Below are 22663 nucleotides of genomic sequence, written 5' to 3' on the forward strand. Positions count from 1 at the left end.
TTTTGTCATTCTTCGACGAGAACGTTACGTTTTCTCTCGTTTACCGAAGAGCATTTGCTCTGTACGCCGCTTTGTTGCTCGCGAACGTCGCAAAGAATGCTATTTTGATTCTAGTAAAGGTTTAACCGAGTGTCTTCGTATTGACATCGTTCTTTGGCATCGTGTCAACATGGTCCCGAGGAATACATGAAATTGAGAGGACGGATGGAGAGATGATCGTTACACGGACTTTAAAGCACCAGTTAAGAACAAATTCTCGATCATCAAGTTCCCTTCAGAAATTTTCAAAAGAGTATCATCCATCTGAACATCGTTTTCTAACCTCTTGCCATATCATTTCCTTCGCAGCTACAATGATCGGAACGTTCTCGATTCTAATCGTTTCTCTTCAAAGAATGGAATAACGCCCATACTTAACAGGTTATTACTAGAAATCTCCATCACGGGACAGATTCGTCAAAGTGCGTCAAGGGGTTAACGAATACCATACACAATTCACTCATGAATTTAATCGTTCGCCAAACGCCTACGTCCAAGGCAGACGAGTCATCCTATCGTACCCCAGCAAACGACGTCATCCATTCATTGTTCTAAGAAGGAGATTAGCAGTTGCTCGCAAGAAGCAGTTCAATGGCATCATCGAAAACTGCTCTGGGCCGTCGATCTTCAGGAAAAGCGGAAAAACGAGACAGGAGGGCCGGAGGACGTGTCCAGCGCGGCGGACACAGAGAACCCGAGGGTGGCAGTGTCCCCCCCGTCGTCCTCTGTCCGCATCGTTGCAAAACGGATGCATTTCGGATGCAGCTGCGAGTTCGTTAGAGCGTCTAACGCGCGTGTGCGAGCCCGAATTGTTTATGCGCGGTGAATGTAGCCGCGGCAGCGCCGCGGAGCGCACGTACGCGTATCAGGGAGCGATGAATATGCATACCTTAATTCGCGGGGCTAATTGAATAATTTGTAAAACGCGGCAACCCGGGCCGGGCCGGGCCGGGCCGAGCCGAGCCGGGCCGAGTCGGGCCGGGCCGAGCCGCTAGGACCTTTTTGCATTCCCCGCAGCCTCCCCATTCCCCGGTCCGCGCTCCTCGCTTCTCGCCCCCCCTTCCCCCGCGTCGCGTTCTCCGGCTGTCCGACCGCGGAATGATATCCTTACGGTCCCGAACATCACCTGGTATGGATAGCTCGCCTAAAATGCGGTTTGGCGCCCGTCGGTGCTCCGGGAACGCGACACCCAGAGGCCCGGGGTCCCGTCGGGCCCCCAATCCCGGGCGCAACGCGTGCCCTCTTCGACCGATGACCAATTCTATTTGTCAGGAAAGTCGTTCTACCGTTTCTTCTTCCATCGTTCGATGAATTCGTTCCCCGCCCAGCTTTTTACTCGGGCAACGAGGCTTTAACGTTGCTCCTCGTAGATACACGCCCGACATTTTAATGCCGGTTAACGATCCGGGACTCGCCTGCCCCCACGTACTCGCGACGTGTGCCCGCGACGAGATTTCACCGATTAGAGCATCAATCTTTCGAGCTTGCGCTCTGGTTCGGGAAGAAGTCAGTGTTGCCGATGTCTGCTAGTGCAGGGACATAGGGCTAGGGATCAGGGAAGGTGAACTTTCGACAGAGAAAATAAGACCTTTTACGCAAATAAACTGGCGACTTGAGCTGTGCCTATTGTTCTTTAACTTGAATATTTACTTTTCTCAAAATATTGGATCTCTGACAGCACAAGTTTCATTAAAAAGCGTAATGTAAAGGAACCATACGTGTGCATATATTACTGCGGTTGTGTATCTATTACTGCGAGCCAAATACTGTGGACGTTCCGATCACTTACGTGTCAAGGTTGACATAAGCCATTTTCTTTAAAATATACGCACACAGCTACAATTCATAGGATCGAGATATTCTCACTGTAGAACTTTACAAATTAAGTGTGTGTGTGTGTGTGTGTGTAGATACTACACGATCAAGCGTGTTCGCATCGGCTTATCGAGAATTGCACTGTATAGGTTAAGGTACGCAGTTCAGTAAAGCACCGTAGTAATGTACACGCATCGTAAAAAGTTATGCGCTAAATACTGTGTTAATAAATAATATTTGAGGATGGGTGATAGTGACAGTGTACATCGATTTTATTTTTATCAAAGTAATGATTACTTTATCTAAATGTAACGCTAAAATGAGTAGCTTATTATTAATTACCAAAATATAAATGCCTTTAGAATTGGCGTTCACAGCTATCATTACGAATATTTCTTAAGACTCAACGTTTTCATATGCTTCCGAATATCAAAAGTCGATAAATGAATTAAAACTGCGATTGTTGTTACTTGTATGTCACAAATTATCTACATTAAACATATAAAAAATTATCAGATTCACTTTTAGAAGATTACATACTATGAAATGTTAGATTTTATTAACGTCAATTAACGATTGATACTAGTTTACATTCAGTTTAGGTTCTCGTTCGTCGATTTTTGTAGATGTCAGCTGTTTTATTGGGCTGGAATGAAAACAATCGAAGGATTTGGCTGTCAGAAGCTGTGGAGATAGATGAAACTTTGGGAGTTCGATGAAATTGCAAGGAACGATGTCTGAGATCATCTTAGACCTTTATGTATTTTTTTAAAATGCTAATTCTTTTGTTAGGCATATACGAAACGGTTCGACATTACAACTACCGAATTTTTAAGATGATATTCACGACAATTTCTCCTAATTAACATTGTTCATTCGGAAATTCCGTATCTTAAGAATTACGTCCTACAGATGATTACTCTTCAAGAATTAGTTAGTTTGCATTTAGACGCCTGATCCGAATTTGAAACTCTAGAATGAAATTGCAGAATGAGAATTAATCAAGCAGACGGACGTACATAGTCTGTTCGAAACAAATGCTGGCAGACTCTCGGGACAAGCTGACGCGTTACGCGATCGTGAATCCTTCGAGAACAAGTGGCCGGGGTCCTCTCTGCGACGCGACGGCGGGAGATGGGATCGGCCCGACCCGGCCCGCCACGGTGTGTAAAATGGTAAAAAATGGTAAAAAGGGGAAATTAATTGGCCGAGGCTGAGCGCGCGGATTAAACCGGGGCCAGGAGAAAACGAAGCGGTCGGATTATTATTTCTTCCGGTAGATAAAGCGGGGACACGGAACGGGGAAATAAAATGTCGCGCGGCCCGGACAGTAGGCTGTGCCCGTGGTTTTGTACCCGGTGGTCAGAGTTACGGGTCCGGCTCCGAGTCGCGTTTAAAACAACGCCGAGAAATGCACATTTTAATCGTATCGCTAATAGCTGGACGTTTATAAGCCTCGCTGTGTCTCATGAATACGCATGTTCTTGCCGGTGACAACGCCGGAGAATTAATGCCCGGCAGGATGTGCGCGGCACGACACGAGATTTTCGTTTCGGTCGCGATTCTTCTTTCGGACCCGCCGCAGAGACCGCCCAGCGTTTTCCCGAATCCGTTTCCTACCCGTTGACCGCCGGGCAAACGCTATTAATCGTCGGTTGCGAAACTGTTCTCCGTGCTAATTGAACGAGGTCGCGGGTCACCGAGGACCGGTCGCGAGGATCGCCCGGCGTTTTCGCCTTTTGTCGAAAAGTCCACTGGATTCGGGGCACTCGTAGTCCGAGGGTCTCCCGACGGGTCCCAGATCGTGTAAATTGTTTTGGAAAAATCGGACCACGGTGCTGTCTTGTTGCGAATTTATTATTGTTAATCACTTTGGAGAGGTCAGACCAAAATCGAATCTTGTTACGGATGATCGCAAATTATTTTAGGATGATCTGATTAAAGCGAAGTCTCTTGTTGTGAATTCATACCTGCAAATGGCGAATTGTTTCGGAAGGATCAGATCGAAGCGGAGACACGTTGCGATTTCATTATTGTAAATTATTTTGAATAGATTTGATCATAGTGAATTTTTGTTGCAAATTCATAATTGTAAATTGTTTTGAATAGATCTGATCAGAGTGAATTTTTGTTGCAAATTCATAATCGTAAATTGTTTTGAATAGATCTGATCAGAGTGAATTTTTGTTGTAAATTCATAATTGTAAATTGTTTTGAATAGATCTGATCAGAGTAAATTTTTGTTGCAAATTCATAACTTTGTAAAGAACCTAACCAAGAACGAATTAGCAACTGCAAATTGCAAATTGTTTTGGACAGATGAGATCGAAATGAGGTCTTGTTGCAAATCCGTAGTTGCAAATTATTTGGGAAAAATCGGAGCAAAGCGAGGCCCCGTTGCGAATTCATAACAGCAAATTGCAAATTGCTTTGAAAAGATCGGATCACGTTGAAAAGTTCGACGACTAGAAGATTGCTTTTCGCGATCGTGAAAGAGATAAGTTATTTACAGCCTTCGCAATCTTGTGCAATGTTTGCATTGGTTTGCAAGATCATGGACGTTAGATTTGCGTGTAAGGAATCGTCGAATCGATGATACGATATCGATATTTCACAAATATTAATATGAAGCGTTTCGATGCCTATTGAAGCGATTTCAAATTTTCATTAAAAAGAAATGCTAAGAGATAGACGTTCCTCGTCGATCTCCCCCGGTGAACCCTTCGTGTCAGCGATAAAAGGAAGCAATCCAACAACAAAAAATGACAGTGGGACAGCCAGCGGTAAGAAAATCCGTGACAGTAAATCATGTGCCGTCTCCACCAGTTGCATTAGAGCGATCCTTTTTCCCGAAACCGTTTCCCCATCGGCACCCGAGCGAACAGTTATCTTGCGAAACGGTGTTTTTTCTTTTTGCGCTAATTGGCGTCGAGAGCGTTTCCCGTCGAATTCGCGTCCCATCGAAGGTGTTCCGGTTGCACGTAGCCAGTATAGGAATCATCGGTCCGTGGCTAAATCGGTGCGTCGGAGGCACGGGAACGCGTTTCGTATGTATATTGTATTCATATTTATGTGAATAATCGCGGTAATGGTGGGTCGAGTAATTGAGACTCGTGTAAGCGTTTACGAAGTTAGCGCCGGCTCATCGACCCTCCTCTCTCATTTTCATACCTTTCCCGTTCTCGGGAGCGTTCTCGTCGTGAGAGATCGGCGGGCCGATCGTCGGCCCGCGTCGCGTCGGCACGCTCGTCTTGCTAATTGATCGAAGACATCGAACGTCGCGGCGTTCTCTCTCGATTCGGCAGGACCACGGTGTTTTCGAGCGGATAACAATCGCGCGCGCAACGCTCCGGCCGGACCCTCCTTTACGAATGTAAATGTATTCCCGATCGCGCGATCCGATAGCTTAATATTAATAATAGACCACGGAGAGAACGAGCGAGCGAGCGAGAAAGAGCGACAGAGAGAGAGAGAGAGAGAGAGAGAGAGAGAGAGAGAAGGGGAGAGGGTAACGGGGGATTATCGCGGAACTTCCGCGAGGAATTTGTCGGACCCGTGGGACGGCGATACCCATCCCCGATATCGGCCAATTATGGCCGTGATTGAGTCATAACGATTCTGGTTATGTTAAACACGAGTTTCTCGGCCCGTTTTCGCCCGATACCCTAGCGCACCGCGGCCGACGATATAAGATAGCGTGAAAGCATTCCACCCTGGCTTTAATTGGATACTTGTCTTTCTCGGTTGGTTCGCGCGCGCGAAACACTCTAAGCGTACAGAAACACGCGGCGGTGTTCGTGCGCGAGCGCAGCAGCGAGACGCGCGCGTTATCGCGGCGAAACGCTCGGCCAACCGGACGCGAGCGATAGTCTGCCTTCAATAACGGGGCGTAATATTACGTAAAGCCGGCTTTCAGTGGCTGGGTGTTGCCCGGGCTCTTCTTTTTCCACTCCCTACCATAAAACACACCGTATCCGAGCGTTCCCTCTTTCGCGCGAGCCGCGTTTACGTCTTAACTTTGATCGTGGCCGCGATCGCGACGCCCGATTCACACGGGATCCCGCGATCGAGCACGGGAAATCGGTATGCCGCTCGAGCGGCTCGGTTTCGAGACGATCCGGGCCGCTGGGAGCTCTCGGAAAAACGGTTCGGATGTGTGCGATTTTCATCGGAGACTAATTGACCAACGTATTTGGATTTATAGCACCACTTTGCGGCGCTGGGTTCGTTAAGAAGAATTGATTGTTCCGCTCAAGTTGAATGCTACCGAGTTGAGTCCGAGTACCGGAATTCCTTATTATCAAAACATGTTTCGCAGGGAATCAGGTCAGTCCGCGGCAGTTCGTGTACAAAACCGATTTCCTATATAAATTGATAAATATTGACCCGTGTGCGGTAGCATTTATTCGCGTGGTTGAATTTGCGAGTTTAATATCGGCGCCGCTTGGTTGGCATATTTGCATTGGACGAGAATTAAGTTTGACACGGTAACCGAATAACTGTGTTTTCGAGTAATAGTTGATTATGCAGCAGTAACATCGAAGAGAGAACGCAAACATAGTTGGTCCGGTTGTTCGAAGATCCCATGAAATCTTGACTAAATAGTTCCAGGTCTGACCGGCTGCACCGAAGACGACGCGAATCCGCTTGTCCGGTTCGACCGTCTTTTCCCACTTCTTCTTTCCTCTATTGTTCAATATCTCTGGTTTCTAGTTATAATGGAGCTAACCGGCAGATTTGATGAATTAAAACGCTCCGCGATGTTGCCGCTAATATCGTACGTGGTGCTCCTTATTGTCAGGCCGAGATCAATAAAATTGTTAACCCAATTTGATGCTTACTAATGCACAATAATATGAAACGTTCTATTAGGGGGACCGGAAAGTTATGTCGTTTTTGCTTACATTATATTCAAACATATAAATATGCGCTGAAACTCTAGTTCATAATTCAAATACTCTCTAGTTCAATTCAATAAAAAGTTAGTTTATATGTTTGGTAAGCTGGTCAAGATTTAGAATTTTCATATTGTTCCACCGAATTCAGTATAAAAAATGAATCCTCTTTTCTCCCTTGCTTTTTTTCTGTCTAGATCAATTGGGATAAATAATATTGTCAACTCGCTTTGACGTTTATTGACGCACACGAGAGAAAGCGGATTGCTCAGAATCTCGTCGAGTCGAATGAAAAATTAAATAGACTACCGCGAACTCGCAAAAATTCGTTTGCCCGATATCTCGGTTTAGACCGGCTCGACGATCGGCTAAGTCGCGGTTACTAAAACGCGGGACAGGGAACGGAGCACGGAAAGGGTCTCGTTGACGAAAGGTAGGTGAGAGGTTTCTCCGCAATTCCATCGGTCCCGGCGATACGTGCTTACAGCCGCGGCTCGTCGTATTTCTTGCTTGACTTTAATATGAGGCTCGGCGCGTAAGTAGACGTTACATAAAATGGCAAATATCGGAAGGGCTTACGGCCGTATTATGCCGACGGTGGCGGCTTTATTGCGCGACATTCTCCGTCGAAGGAACGAACGAAAAAAAAGAAAAGAAAACGAGAAAAATAATGGAGGAAGAGGGAAAGAGCAAGGAGAGAACGAGCGAGAGAGAAGAGAGGGACGAGGAGGACAAGAAGCTCTCTCGAGGCAGACCACCGGCAGATGTACAGGATGTCGTCGTTCGAAGTGTCTACTCGCTTTTCTGTCGCGCGACGCATACAGGGTGTCCCGCGAGGTAACGAGCCAATCGTGTCCACCGGTGCCGCATTTTTCTGGAAACCGCGCAAGAGCGAAAAGAATCGCGTCCGAGTCGCGGGAACTCGCTCGATCTTCGAAGGCAGGTGGAGGCCGGGATTTCCTGCGATAAATCCTCGAGGATCGCATTAAGGGACGAGCATCCGTGCAAACAGTCGTTCGATCGTTACGAACCAGCCTGCCGTGAAATATATCCCGGCCTCGAAAACCGTACGTCTTTCCGCAACGCGTTAAATTCCGCGAGTGATCGGGAATCGCGGCGTTGTCGACACCCTTTAAGGATCGGCGACGACGATCCTCTCCTCTGGACCCCGCGTCCCCGATCCTCGATTTTCAGCGTAATCGACAGCGAGATTGTTCGCGGTTTTCTTTGGGAAATAGCGGAAAAAGCGGCAAAAGCCGGCGGCCAGCGTCTCGCTCGGGCAGGATTTTTTCCGCGGCAGGAACGCGAGATTGTTCGGACCGTTGCAAAACGCTCGTTCCGCGAAAGGAGATTTCCTTCGAGCCGAGGAGCGACGTCTAACAGAGATAAACGAGGTACGCGTCGGGAGCACTCGAGACGGGTTCGCAGGCGATCCCCGGCGTTATTTCCAGGCAAGAAGAACCGCGATTAGAGCGATTAGAGAGACCACGGGCTGCGTGCGTGTGGAACGGAACGGTTCCATATATCTAGCCAAGCTTTGCGCAACGTTCCAACGCGCTTCGTCTCGGTCTCAATTAACGCAATTACCCGGCTCCCTCGTCTAATTACCTATCAAACGGAATTGCTATCGTGAACGCGCGCGGACGCGCAACTCGCCCGCTCGCGCGAGAGCCAACTAGCCTGGCCCCGCAAAAGACGAGCGCGCCTCTCCGCGTTCCCGGCTCTCTGGTCTCTAATGAACGTTATTAATTGCTTTATGATTTTTCGATAAAACATCGCCGTTGTAATCAAGTTATTATCCCACGTTGCGCGTCCTCGTTCCTTCTCCCTTCTTCCGAGCATCTCGTTTCCCGTTTTTCGTCCCTGCGCGCTCCTTTCCGCGATCCTCCGGAGAAACTGTCCACACCTAATCGCGCCGATCAGACCGGCAGAATTTATGCGCTTCGAGCGTGTCTCGTTGCTGCTGGAACTCGCAGATTTTCGTAACGATTTACGTCGATGGCCGATTTCAGTTCAATTGATAGCAAATACGATCATTCTGCGAGAATTTTACGAGGATTCTACATAAATTTGTTAATTAATTTGTTAGTGAAACACTGCATTCGATCTACACATTTTTGTCATAAATCAATAAAATTCACAGTCTTATATATATATATGTCTAGAACAATTATCTTTAAAAATATATTTATAAAAGTTGGTGAATGAACCTACTACTGGTGTTAAGTCATTATTAATTTCAAAATGCAGGAACTTCGTAGACAATCATTTCGTTTCTTAATAATTTGATTGAATTCAATTGATATCAGTATGACCATAATTTCTATAGATTCGAATGTTTTTACTATTCTGCATTTGATCTACTCATTTTTGTCATAAATTCGTAAAATCAGCATTCTGGTACATAGTCTAATACAACGACTGACGTATCTAAAAAAAGTACACATCACAAATATACATAGAAAAATTGATAAACGAATCAATTAATACAGGTACAATTTTATCGGTGAGATCTGCTACTACTCGAAATTTGGTGAACTTATTAGCTCAGACTCATTCAGCAGACTCATTCTGTTGCAACAGTTCCGTTAACCCGAGAAAGATAACCTACGTCGCAGAGGCGCCTGCGAAGACTGTTGATTTTTGTTAATTTTTCATAGAGGTCTAGTGATTTAAGTTTAAAATTACTTAAAATATAAAAAAATATAATATAAATGCATTTTATTTTTACAATAATGCCAAACCTTTAAAATGACTAGATTAACTTAAATAAATATCCATTGGTAGTATAAAATTGACACCTTAGAAAAGCATGCGCCTCTGAAGCGTATGGTTATCTTTTACGTACGTTGTCATATGGTTATCTTTCTCGGGTTAACAGGGATCAATCTTGGACACATTAGGACCGATTTGGACAGCTCCCGTGCGATGCAGATCGAACGCCGTCATCCGTAGATAGATATTTATGAGGAGAAGTTCACGGGTGCCCTCGGGGGCGGTGTATAATGTAATTTATATGCGCGCTTACCGGCGAAACTCGGCGCAGAAGGAAGGTCGCGGGACTTAACAGTCGGATTACTTCTGAGTGTCATTCCGCGGGAAGTTTGCGGGTTCATTTGAATATCGCGCGGCCAACTTTTATAACAACCTCTCCTCGGATCTATTAGCGACCGTATCGCGGAGCCTTTGTTCGCCGAATCTGTATCGCTCTCGACGAAAATGCTCGGCTATACGCGCCACGACTCTGTGTGCTCAACCCTCGATTCGTGAACCGCTTTGCTCGAGGCCTGTCTGTGAAAAAATCGCGTTGAGCATCGAACTTTATGTGCTTCGAGATTTTTGGGTAATTTATGAAAATCTGCAGATATTATTCAGGTCAATTTGATTTCAGAGAAATTTAGTATCACACATGTATGTAAATATGTATGCGCGTAGGTTCGTATTTGGCTAGCGAATTAAGCATAATGGAATTTTCGTCGTTTCGTGGTTGCAAAGTAATTCACGAGTAAATTAAAATAGTATCTTTTTGAAATGTGATTGAATGTTTCACAAAGCAATATAGGTTTTGTATTGATTCTAACTTTATAAATTAGATGTTTGTGGGAGGACCTACGGTGTATTCATAAATCTAGGGAATGATTTTGCAGATTTTTATGCATTGATGTTGCCCACAAAATTGTTCGATACAAAAACATGTGCATATTAACTCCTTGCACTTCGTCTTTAATAATTTTCCTGGTAGAACGTAATCAGTCAAACTCGTTGTGACGGTGCAAGGGGTTACGAAGTACCTATCAATGGTATATTTATTTTATCTTTATTACAAAGGATCTGGTAAAAGAACTGGTAATAGAAAAATAAGAATTAAAGGAGCAATATTAAGGCTCGGAAACTACCCTGAAATTAGAGACCACTTGTAAACGAGTTGATAGAAGAAAAATAGAAATTAACTCTCGGACGACGGATCATTTTAACAACTATAAAATTGACGATGTTTCTAATAATTCTCAGCTTTATTCATTAACTTTACAAAATATATTTTTGAACATTCTTCCTGTAGATCTGTTACACTTTCGGTTGTGCCTAGTGTATATATAACAGCAATTTATTTAATTTCATTTCTGTAAGTTGAGTAATTAGGTGACAATTAACCCCTTGCACTACGATTTCTTTCACGACTGTGTTGATTAGCACATCTTCATCCTTCTAATCATTTCCGGAATAGAACTAGATAATTTTTGTTTCTCGCGTGTCTTCATTGACTTTCATTCGTAGATTTTGGCAACAGAAGAATCAAATTTTGTTTCGATTTATACGACACGAATAACATTCATATTTAACAGATTATGTATGAAATATTCGTCACGAGTCTAACACGTTGTTATAGTGCAAGGGGTTAAAAAGACTGGGTCAAAATGCCCGGTAACCTTTAGGTTAAATGAACAATATTAACCCTTTGCGGTCGAAGCTACTTTAATTCGAAATCCGAAACATGCTTCCCGATCCAGGATATTTCCATTTTATACGATTTATTGCACACGAAATTGTGCCTGTTGGCCAGAACGATAATTGCAATTTTAACAGTTGTTTAAGTATAAACGAATCGGATACCGTTACGATTATTTTCAGAAACGGTGTAACAATTTTTCGTGGCGCCCAAGAGTCGCGATTCGAGTGCAAAGGCTTAAGGCTCATAAAGCACCCTTAAACTGGCGATCACTTTCGAATCGACTCGAATAATAAAAGAAACAAAAGAAATAAAATAAAAGAAATTTGCAGGAGCGTTTATAATAGCTACCGAAATAGTCCGCAAAAATTGGCGTCCGCACGGTACAAAGAGGAAACTCACCATCCCCTATCGGCTCCGCGGTCGGGGAGCGATCAGTGAATTTCTCCGCGGTCTTTCCACCACCTGCAAGACAAAGAAGGCCACGATTCAATTTTCAAGGGCCGTGTGTCGAGGGAAGGAATCGCGTTTCGCCACTTCGCCGTGTCCCGAGTCCCGACATGATAAAACGCGCGCGCGCACCGGCTATCGCGAGCGTAGATCGCGCGACGGTACGGAGCGTTATCCTCGGAGATCAAAGAAACAGGTCGAACACCTCCCTCCGGGGGGAGGCGAGGGGATCGAAAAGGTCGTTAAAGACGCGCTCTTGCGATAAGTCGACGGCGTGAGAGGAGCGTAACGATTCCCAACGATAGAGGACGATGTCGTTGGAGAGGGCGCGGAGGGTGGAAGAGGGGCCGAGTAGCCATTTAGCGTGGCGAGCAGGTGAGATTGGCGAGACGCGAGGTGACGGGAGGGAATTCGGGGCAGGGTGACGCAGACCAAATAATCAGCCGTGGTGTTGCTCACCGTCACGGGCGCCTTCTCGGTGCCGGTTCCCCTATTCTCTTATCTCTCGGGCCAATTGAATAGATCAACGATAGAACCGCCGGTCTATAAAACGCGCAGGCTGCCTCTCGGACGAGACAGGTGCATCTTTCCCTCCAGAAGATGCACCTGACCGGTTGTCGACGATCGCTCTGGGGAAACCGAACCACCCTTGTATCTCTATCACCGGTAAATTGCCACGAAACCTCCTCCGTTTCCCGCGGCCATGATTAAAGACCTCTCACACCATGGAATTTCGAGTCGACGTCAGTTTCGGCGTTTTAACGCTAGATTTACACAGCACCAAAAGTGACTGTTTTATATTAATTGCTAAAAGTAACAATAAGACGTTTATTCTAATCTTTAACGAGTGTCATTGTAACATTTGGTCGCAAGCAACATATATTGGACAAATCACTCGTAAATGCATCTATACGAATAGTCAGAATAATCGTAAATTACAAAATCAGTGACCCGCCATTTTGTCGGTTTCCGTAAACCTACTGTTAATGAGATTAAGATGTTCGCTATTTATTGTGTTTATTTTATTAAATACATCGTAGCTATAAATCCTCTAAATATCATGCTACGTGTTACATTTTGAATAATTATATTCACACATGCGTGACCCTGGTAGGGAACATGTTAACATTCTCCTCGATTACTGGTGCAGCAATTAAGTTACCCTTATGTACTGATTCATATTACAAAGAGTCCACAATTTGTCTGAAGAGGGACAGGTGTCTTCAAAATTGATATGCCTTCAAGCTTTTGTCTGCCAGTATACAGTGCCCGACATTTTCATAAAGCTAGCTGACATTTTGATGAAATCTCATAATTATTCTGCAGCAATGAGAAAATAGCGCATGAATAGCATTTTAGGATTAATAAAAGGAACCATATGCATGATTACATTCATAGATATAATATTTATTTGCAATGAAACGTAAATTTATGTATTTAACCATAAAACAAGTGCGAAATTTCTATAAAGTTTTTTAAGCAAATAACATCAGAATTAACAAACATTTCTTCACTATTTGGCGGTTAATATTTAGTATAATTTTCGAATTCATTTCATGATTAATTCAACAGACATGTTTTTTATTAGCTCCGAATGCAGCTCAATTTAATCATCGAAGGTACGATTCATTGCAACGTTGGTTTCTTTTCTTAAATCAGTACGTACTGGCTCGACTTTTTTATAAATCGTTATTTATAATCGCATCATGCCTCTGTATACGCGCCACGAAACTTCGTAACAAGAAATCCTGGGAACTTTTTTTATGCATAACGCGTGTCTTCACGCCTTTGACTGCTTCAATATGTATACGGTGAAGTTGTGAAAATGAAAGATCAGCTGAAAATCGTATCCCCAAGGTCTTCAATGCGACGCAGCGTTAGGTGTCGAAAGATGCGGAAAGTACTTAATTTATGTTGATAAGGTACAGAGGAAGAAGAAAATTCAGCAGAGTGCCAGAGCTTTCTCTCGCGCCGAGCGCTGCAAACTTCGAACTTGTTGGCGCCTCCGGGCGTAATCCAAGCTCTTAGCAGCGTTCCCGGACGGATATATACGTCCGCCTGGCGAACAGGAAAAAATAGTGGGACCCGCTCGCGAGCCGACTGCTTTCGACGAATCCAGGCTCGCGGAGGAAGAAAACTTAGAAAAGTCGTGTCCCGAGTAAACCCGGAATCGCGGGATTATCCGAGATGATCGCCTAATAGCTTTAGGAAAGAATCGACTGGAGGGGAACTGCTTAAAATTAGCATAAGCCCCGACTCGGGCCGCCTAACGAGCGGAAGAGCCGAGACCCCAAAAGTGCTGCGCCGAGACGCGAAAGAAAAAAATAGAGAAAGAAAGCGGAAAGAAATGAAAGAGAGAACCGACGAGGAAGGGAACAACGACGAAAATCAGCCGTCACAGAAGCAGATCGCTGGCGAAATTCGTCCTTCCTCTTTCTGTCGCGACTCGTCCGGTCGGATCTTCCGCGATACTCGCGTGCTGCGAGCGCGTGTGGTCCAATTAACCTGTTAGCCGAGACAGACAACTTAACTCGCCGATTGTATTCACCGGTGTCCATAAATCTGTTTTTCTATTTATTTACTGGACGGCTGTTGAATTTAATTGTACTCTGCAACGTCTGCACCGGCAATTATATAGTAATTACATTTATTACGGCGTAATTCGCTCTTGATCGTTGGCATTTCGCTTGTGATTACAACGTCTGCCCCGTAATGTATATTACTGAATACTGTGCGGTAACGTACTCGCAGCTATAAACTTGTCTACGATTTTTCTGCCTCTCCGAATCCGCTCGATGCTCGTATAAGACGGGCTCGTTTAATGTCGAACGATGGCATATGTTTAATGTTAATTCGATATCAGAGCTCCGCGACGATGCGGCAGCGAAGCCTCGGCTTTCGCGAGTTTCTTACGGATTTTAGCTTCTTATTGGGATTTGCGGACAAGGTGGACTGTTAAGGGATCATTGGGAGGCTATGGGTTTTCGCAAGGGTTGAAGATATCGGCGTAAATTTTTCACTTCCATGGAGACTGTCAACATTTTGCCCGATCTACGGACGTTCGTAGGGTCTGCTGATTTTCACAGAGACTGCGGACCATCGCGGAAACCGCGGGCTTTGCCAGTAATCGCGCGTTGTTCCAGAGATCGCAGACTCTTCCGTAAACTATGCGTCTTCGCAGCATTTTCGAGTTCCGAGTAAACTATGGACCTTTACGAAGATCATGGGCTTTCGCAGAGATCGCGGAGTTTCTCGAAAACTATGCGTCTTCGGTGAGACGGTGAGTAGACCATGGATCTTCGGGACGACCGTGGGCTTACGGCGAAACTGTGGACTTTTAGGTAAACTATGGACCTTCGCGAAGACCACGGAGCTTCGCGACCGACCGCGGAGATCGCGGGTTTCAACGAAAATCGTGGACTCGGCGAACCACGCCGTTTCTAGGAAGATCGAGGAACTGCTCGGACCAAGGAGTTTTATGGGGACCATAGGCTATCGCGGTCACGCGCGAAATCCCATCTTCCGCGTATCGCTGTCGGTCCGCCACCGAACCGTCTAGATCTCGTTTGATTCAGCGGCGCCAAGGATCGCGCCGCTCGACGGAACCCGCGCGTTGCGAGCGTTAATTGGCTGAGCCAAGTGATTTACGAATCGAGAAAAGAAAGCGTTTCGTCGGGGCCGTCTGGCTGTCTAGAACCTAGAACTCTAGAACCGGCGCGGCGGCCGCTCGGATGAAACCGCGAGCGGGGCACGCCGTTGAACGCGATTTTCATGGAAATTATTAATTAGCCGCGGCGAGAGAATCGAGCGAGCCGGGGAAACGACAATGGTGCACGTAGAACGCGGAGAGGCGAGGTGAAGGGACCCTCGCATCTGATGCGAGTTTAACGAAGCTCCGATAGAAATCTGACGGGAGATTCGAAAGAGAGGCAAGAAGAAGAGCCTCGCGCGCGGTTTGCCGGCGCGGAGCGGAGCTGATTCGAGCCGAGCCGAGCCGTGCCGAGCGAGCGAGCGAGCGAGCAACAGTCCCGTGAGAGAGGATCTCGACGCCGCGGCCTCCGGCGAAGCTTTTTTCCAAGAGCACCGAAAGTCGTAAAATGCCCAGCACCCACGTAGACGACGTGTGTCACGTACACACGGTGGCCCGGCTCCACGTTCCGCCGTGTATTATCGTCGCGTACGGTACAGTCCCTCTCATCAATGATGGGAAACGCGTACACGAATTTCGAGCGTTCTCACAGAGCCACCGGATTCGCCGGTGGACAACCTCCGGCACGAGAAACCTGCCCACCGCTTCGAATCTCTTCATCGACTGAAACCGATATATTCTTCAGAACCTCGTAAACCCTCGAGTTAGGAGCTAATGCACATGGGCCACTTGCCGGCCACTCTCGTGTGCCTTTGCCGCAGACTTCCGATATCGCTGGAAGTGAATTTCGACTGCAGCGAAATGACGAATGTGCTTTAAATATCGATTAATGACCCGGACGTGAGCTGGGTGCTTTTTGATCCTTTTACTCGCAAATACTTGCCTCGATGCTGATGCTGGGATTGCTTAAAGGAGAATTAACCTTTGACCGGATTATGGTCGCCGTGGCGGACCCGCGGAATTTGAAACGAGTCATCATTAACTCTTCATTGGGCCAAAATGACGCACATTTTGTTTCGGGAAAGTGAAATTATCAATTCATTTAACACGTTGAATGCCACGGGGACCACCGGTGACCGGCGCGCCCAAATTGATAGAGATATATATAATTTGAAACAAATGTCAATATCTCTAAAATTTTGTATTATTGCCATCGTCAATTCAAACAGTAACCCCTGTCGCAATTAACATGTCAAACATGGTTATACACTGTAACTTATCTATTGCAGATAATATTTATATACGTATAATATAAAAGAAAATTCATCGTGACGCCACGGACAATTTCTGTAAAACCGGCGTGGCATTCAACGTGTTAATAGACTTGGAAGTGAGATAGCGAATTGTAATCAAGGAAGCGATGTTCTAGAATGTTCAAATTATATTCTCAGATTTTTTGGTCTCGATAGTACTGCCAGCTTTTGTGTGACAGTTGTTTGAAAATTGCACGACACGCGTGCTTCGCGTGCGAAGCGCGGCAGCGGAGGCTTAACACACGTTAACGTAATTATTTAAGAGAATTCATGTAATCCTCCATTCGCTTATCGAATTTGCAACGTTTTAACGCGAAGCTTGCGCTTATTAATTTGGAAATACGCATTATTCAGTGAAGCTATAACTGACGGCGATTGGCGGACCGGTTAAGGGCTAAATTGAAATTTTTATAGCAATCTGTCGAGAAGTCATTTCCATCTCACACTGTAGACTTTGCCGATTAACACGGTTCCCCTGCAGCATCTTATAAGCACTCGTTAGCAATCAATTTTTAAGAAGCCTCAACTCCGCGAGTGCACCGTCTTGGATTTTTACGACCGAAGATAACGCTGCGAACGGATCAGAGATACTCTGACAGTTAAAACGTCCATCCCACTACCGGCAATCACATCGGGCTGGAGTGGACATACTGTGATCATTTGCGTGCCTCAGATTCCTTCGACGATAAACGGGCTATTAAACACGGCGAACCTAATCGGTTTACATCATCGTTAGTCTCATTATTTTATACGTTAGCTCATAAGCATAAACATTTTCATTTTCGCATTTCTCAGTAATGAATGTCCGATAAGGACCTACCATTATTATTAACTCTAATCTTAATCGTTTTATGATTATCGATATCGTAAAGGCCCTTTTATATTAACTCGACTTAATAAGCGCCATTTAGACGCGGATCAATCACCTTCAGTCCTGGCTACTTGTAGTACTTGCTAATTCGCGAGCAGATTGATCTTGACGCACTTGTTGCACACGAAAATGCTCGTACGTTTGTAAATCATAAATTCCAATGGAACGATGCTGTTCCATTTTTGTATACGAACTGTGCCCGATTTACGCTTCTCCGAAGTTTCTATAGAAAAATACTGACCGCCATAAGCGTTGCTAATCTGTGTACAAGAGGGTTAGGTAAGCGTTTCGATGACAGACGCGAAAAATGCGCGCGGCTCGTGCGAAATTCCGGCGATCGTCGCGAAGTTTTTCGTGGCCCGTGTCGGCGCGGACCGTGCGAATGTCGCGCGACGGTAACGAGGATCGGCGTAAAAGTTTATAACTTAATGGCTGTCGCTGGTATAAAATCTTAATTTTATGCAGGTCTAAATGACCGGGGCCGGCCGTCCGGCGCGGAACGGTGCGGATCGGCGCGGAGAAGCCGCGTGCTTGAGACCCGTAAATTAACGGGCGCGCGGCAGCAGCGCGGTTTTGGTAGCAGCTCGATGCTCGAGCAATTAAAAGCGACGAGTTAAACGAGCGAACCTATAAACAGGCGGACCCGGAGCGTAGCGGGCACAACGCGGTGAGCGCGAACTAATCAGCGGGCAATTAAATCCCAGGGAAAAGGAAAAAGCGGTGTCGCGTTCGTGTTCGTGTTCGGTGCGCGGATTTCTACGACAAATCATCGCGGCAGGATCTCTCTAGGATTTCTTCGGCGGTTCGGACTTTTTCCTCCTTCATTTTCTCCTCTGGAAAGTTTCGCGCGAGTAACCCCGTCGCGCCTCTTCGCCGGAGAATTCTGGGATGTTGGAACAATTTCTTGGATCAATCGCCGCTTTGGAGTTTTCTCCGCGTGGTTTCCGCTTCGAGAAAATTGTCCGTGTTATTAACATCCCCAAGTGTTCACGAATTTTTTAATCGGACGACGAGAAAGCTTGATGTTTCCGATAGCTAATATTTTCGGAATTTATTTCACTAGATGCCATTGCGAGAGTGACACAGTTCGTAAAGATATTAATTGATTCTCGATAAGCTGGATTAGTATCAAAGGTACCGAGACGGACAAAATGTCGGATTTCATATTATTTGTTGTTTTAATGTGGATGAAATTATAAAGACTCTTCAATGGAAAATCGTTGAAGAAATTTCTAAATCGAATCAGATATTTGAATAAAAATAGCGAAAGGTCTAAAATAGATATAGCCTTCTCGTTGTGAAGCAATACACGTTATTGACTTTTGGGACCTAGTAGGTTTAGTGTTAGGTAACACGTTTACAAATAAAATAATTAATTCTTGATAACTTGGATTACGTAATACGCAGACCGCAGATCTTCATGTAAAATAAGAATTGTCAAAGTTGATTGCAAGAATCACAAATTAGATGAAAATTTGTTTCGTCATTTAATACTTGTAATAAGTTGAAAATAATATAACGATAGTCTTAAATTCTTCTAATGTCTTTGTAGTTTTATATTTGACCTGTTCGCTTTTCTCATAAATGCATAAAATCCGTGATCTAATAATATACGAAGACTGTAAAGTGATTCAGAAATGAAATGTCAAGGTCCGTTGGACCTCTTCAAGTTCTCCTTGTGGATGACAGGGCTAATATTTGGATTTTATGATTTATTATAACTCCCACAGTTAGAGTTTGCCAATCTTCTTCCACTCTGCGTCTCTTTCATCTCATTTTTCGTAAAACATTTCACGCAAGGTGTAATGTTTGAATCTCGAAGAATAACATGAAAACTTGAGAAACTATGAATTAAATTCTCAGAGTCCGGATCTTCTCTTGACAGAGTCATGATCTATACTTCCGAGCTCTGAAATAACGATGCTCTCGTAGACAGTCGCGACTTTGGTTCTAGAAGAAGTTTTTTGGGCCTGTTAGTCGAACAATGGTCCTGGACGGGCCCAGTTCCTGGCGGGGACTGTACGGTCCACGTAGAAGTCGGTTTTCTACGTGCCTGTCGTCTGTCCGTGACGAGTGCGTGCGCGAGCGAGCGTCCTCGTCCGTTTCTACCGGCCCGAGTCCGCGGGCCGCTCGATCATGGGACAAAAGTCGGGCCCAGAGGGTCCCGTGGGAACGCAGGAAGTCACGCTTCGCTCGAAAACCGTGTTCCGCGGCGCACGTTCCTCTTGGATCGCCCTTCAGCCGAAAATCATGTCTCCTGTTTCGCCTTTGCGAGCCGTGGGCCCTTCCATGTCCCTCGGCGCAGGCCCAAACTCCGACGACCGAGGCTCTGATTCACGGTTCAAAGTGTTCGGCAAGGTTCCCGGATGGGTTCCGTGCGATCGCGTGATGAATTATTCCGGAATCGCCGCCGAGTAACGTTAGCCGGCTTTGATACAATTACGACCGGAATAATTATTAGATTGCATCGTATCTGCAATTAAGCATTACGGCACGACAATGTTGCCGGCGCAATGTTCGCAATTATCCGTGCAACGTTCCCTTATCTCATTATTTTATTAGGCAATAATTTTTTCCCCCGGGCCGCCGCGACCCGACCCGGCTCGAAGCGGCTCGACGCCGCGTGATTGCGACTAACTGTACACTCGCGGCCCCTCGCCGCCTCATTACGATTATTCTTCCTTTATTATCGAGAAAACGATGCCTCCTCGCGGGGCCCGGGGTCGTCCCACAATTAGATTCTCAGGGTATTATGAAGGTTCTTTTATTACCGAGCCGCGTCCCCGCGTTTACGCCGCCGCACCGCACCGCGCCGCGCCGCGCCGCGTAGACCTGAGAGCAAGCTTGGAACTGCGCCTGCAGCCTCGAGTGAGGCAACACGGATCCCTGACAACATCGATCATGCTAAGAGCCCGCTCAATTACTGCCTCAAATTGTCTACTTGCCGCAATTGTTCCCCTTCTAACCTGGCAGCGAGAAAAAAATTGTGAATTCAGATCGCCGATAAGCCTGGAATGCCTTTATGCAAATTTGCATGTTTATAGACTGTTTTCTGAATGCCGGAGGAAAGAATTTTCCAAAGTGTTGAACAAAAGGCTGCGCTTTGGTAAAGATATACGTGCAGTGCGTGCACATGAATAATAATTAATTGGACTTTTAAGTTCATTTATTTGGTAAGCAAGAATGTCTCCTCTTACGTTGACGCTAACATAGCGGAGAACAATAAATTATATATTATAATTTAATTATATATTATATATATTATATATTATATTATAATATTATATATTATATATTATATTATAATATTATATATTATAATATATATTATATATTATATATTATATATTATATTATAATATTATATATTATAATATTTAATTATAAATTCTCCCCAATTTTCCTTCAGCTTGTAAACAAAAGTGAACAATTTGGGAAAAGGAGATACGATCATTAGAGCCTCGCGGCTCATTTTTATAGTTGTCAATAATTCTAAAAACAATGTGCGAGGCTCGAATAATCTCCTCTTCTTAGATTGTCAATTTTTGTTTACAAGCTGAAGGAAAATTAGAAAGAATTTACCGTACTTATAGAATGAATTGTGTTGCAGATGATTCGCATGTATTCCTTATCTCTTCTGATGGTTCCTCAGTATCGTCCTCTCGCATAAAATGCATATACAGTAATGTCTCCCTAACTGACGCTCAGATTGTGCACAAAAATGGACAATTTTGGAAGAGGAGATGCGATTGTTCGAATATTGCACCTCGTTTTACATAATTGTTGGCAATCAGCAACCATAAAAATAAGCCACGAAGCTCGAATAATCGTATCGCCACTTCCAAAATTGTCCATTTCTGTGGACAATTTGAGCGCCAATTAGAGAGATGTCACTGAAATTCGCAGTCTCCGTCGGAGATCAATGAACAGAATTTAGGATCGGTTGTTCTGAGAAGATGGCGAAGTTCCACGAAGTTCCTTCACGAACCAGATCGGACCGAATTTCCACGTGTCCCGAACATCTGCGAAGCTCTGATCGGCAAATCCCGGGAATGTTTCGGGACCAGCGGGAGCAAAGATGCTCGATGGTCGTTCTCCGGGTCCCGGGAGCAGGTCGTCCGGCGGTCGTTCGTTATCGGTGCGTTCGCCTATTTCGCCGTAAATCGTCGTTATCGTAACGGATCGTCGAGTATCGAACGCGCAACGAATGGCCCGGACACACGTACCCGTAGGAGCGATGTCGCTCGCAAGAAGGTGGTAGCGGTTTTCATGAAGTCGCCCCGCGGGGAGTTCCCGACAGCACGGCGGAATAACTTTGCGGTTGATTTATACTTCCGACAGGCGTAACGAGCTTGCGGTCGGACCGTGGTCTTACGCGTTCTCTCCGCGTCCTCTCTCTCCGCAACGAAAAAAGAATCAATAGCGCGAGGCGAACGCGCGCGCTGGGCCCAGCGCCGCTTTATTGGCCGGACAAGAGCAAAACAATTTACGAGCAATCTTTATTAGGACCTTCAAATTTAGCGGCGGCGCCGTTTCTCAGGCCGTACCCTTCCGCTTCTACGTGGAAACCGTTAAATCACCACCGCCATTCGACTTTCGACTCGTCCGCGACGATGATTCTCCTCTCATCTTTGATCCCTGTCCGCGAGATCACCGGCCAAAGTTAGCACCGCGGCTCGTCTCGATGTTTCTCACCGTTGAACGATTCAATCGCTGCCTTAGTCGAGGCTCTTGGCAGTTCGGTCGCGTCATCGACGTCGAGAGTTGATTTCCTTTCGTTTCTGGTCCCTGTCCCAGTCGGTCGCGCAGAATTTAGCACCGCGAGTTTCCTGATTTTTCCTGGCTGGTAGTCTCGGACGTCGGTTAAATCACAGCCTTGCTCGAGTTTCTCGGCGGTTGGATCGCGTGTTTCCTTCGTTTTTGCTATCTGCATTCAACATTTTTGTTAGCGGAATAGAGGCACTGCGTTAGACGCAAGACAGCACCGTCAACGAGCATTGGTCGAGCCGATGTAAGAACTGGTTCCAAAAATCTAGCGCGTGTACTTTACAGTGCTTTCTATTAATACTCTGCAGTACCAGTTTCTCGATTGTCATAATTCAGTCGAAGAAAAAGGAGATATACAGTTTCTCAGAACAGTATTCGAATACACTCTAAAACGCAATGACTTTTTGTCATTGTCTAAATTGGACCAAAATATGTGCATCCTTTTTCGATGTTGGAGGAGCTATTTACTAAACGATG

The 22663-nt window shown here is 45.4% G+C and overlaps 1 long non-coding RNA gene across 12 annotated transcripts in view; it reads right to left on the reverse strand.

The window, feature by feature from the left end:
- Positions 1–22663, reverse strand: part of LOC117220074 (uncharacterized) — a 292358-nt gene that overhangs the window by 88920 nt on the left and 180775 nt on the right. For 6 of the 12 annotated variants that reach the window (XR_013034292.1, XR_013034291.1, XR_013034295.1 and 3 more), the window contains one exon: positions 11599–11661. The exons of 5 other annotated variants lie outside the window; for them this stretch is intronic. This is a non-coding gene — a long non-coding RNA (uncharacterized LOC117220074). Of the gene's footprint in view, positions 1–11547; positions 11662–22663 lie in introns of all 12 variants that reach the window. One more of the 12 variants, XR_013034294.1, reaches the window with a different exon arrangement.

Source organism: Megalopta genalis, chromosome 10 (genome assembly GCF_051020955.1).
Source record: "Megalopta genalis isolate 19385.01 chromosome 10, iyMegGena1_principal, whole genome shotgun sequence".
NCBI lineage: Eukaryota > Metazoa > Arthropoda > Insecta > Hymenoptera > Halictidae > Megalopta > Megalopta genalis.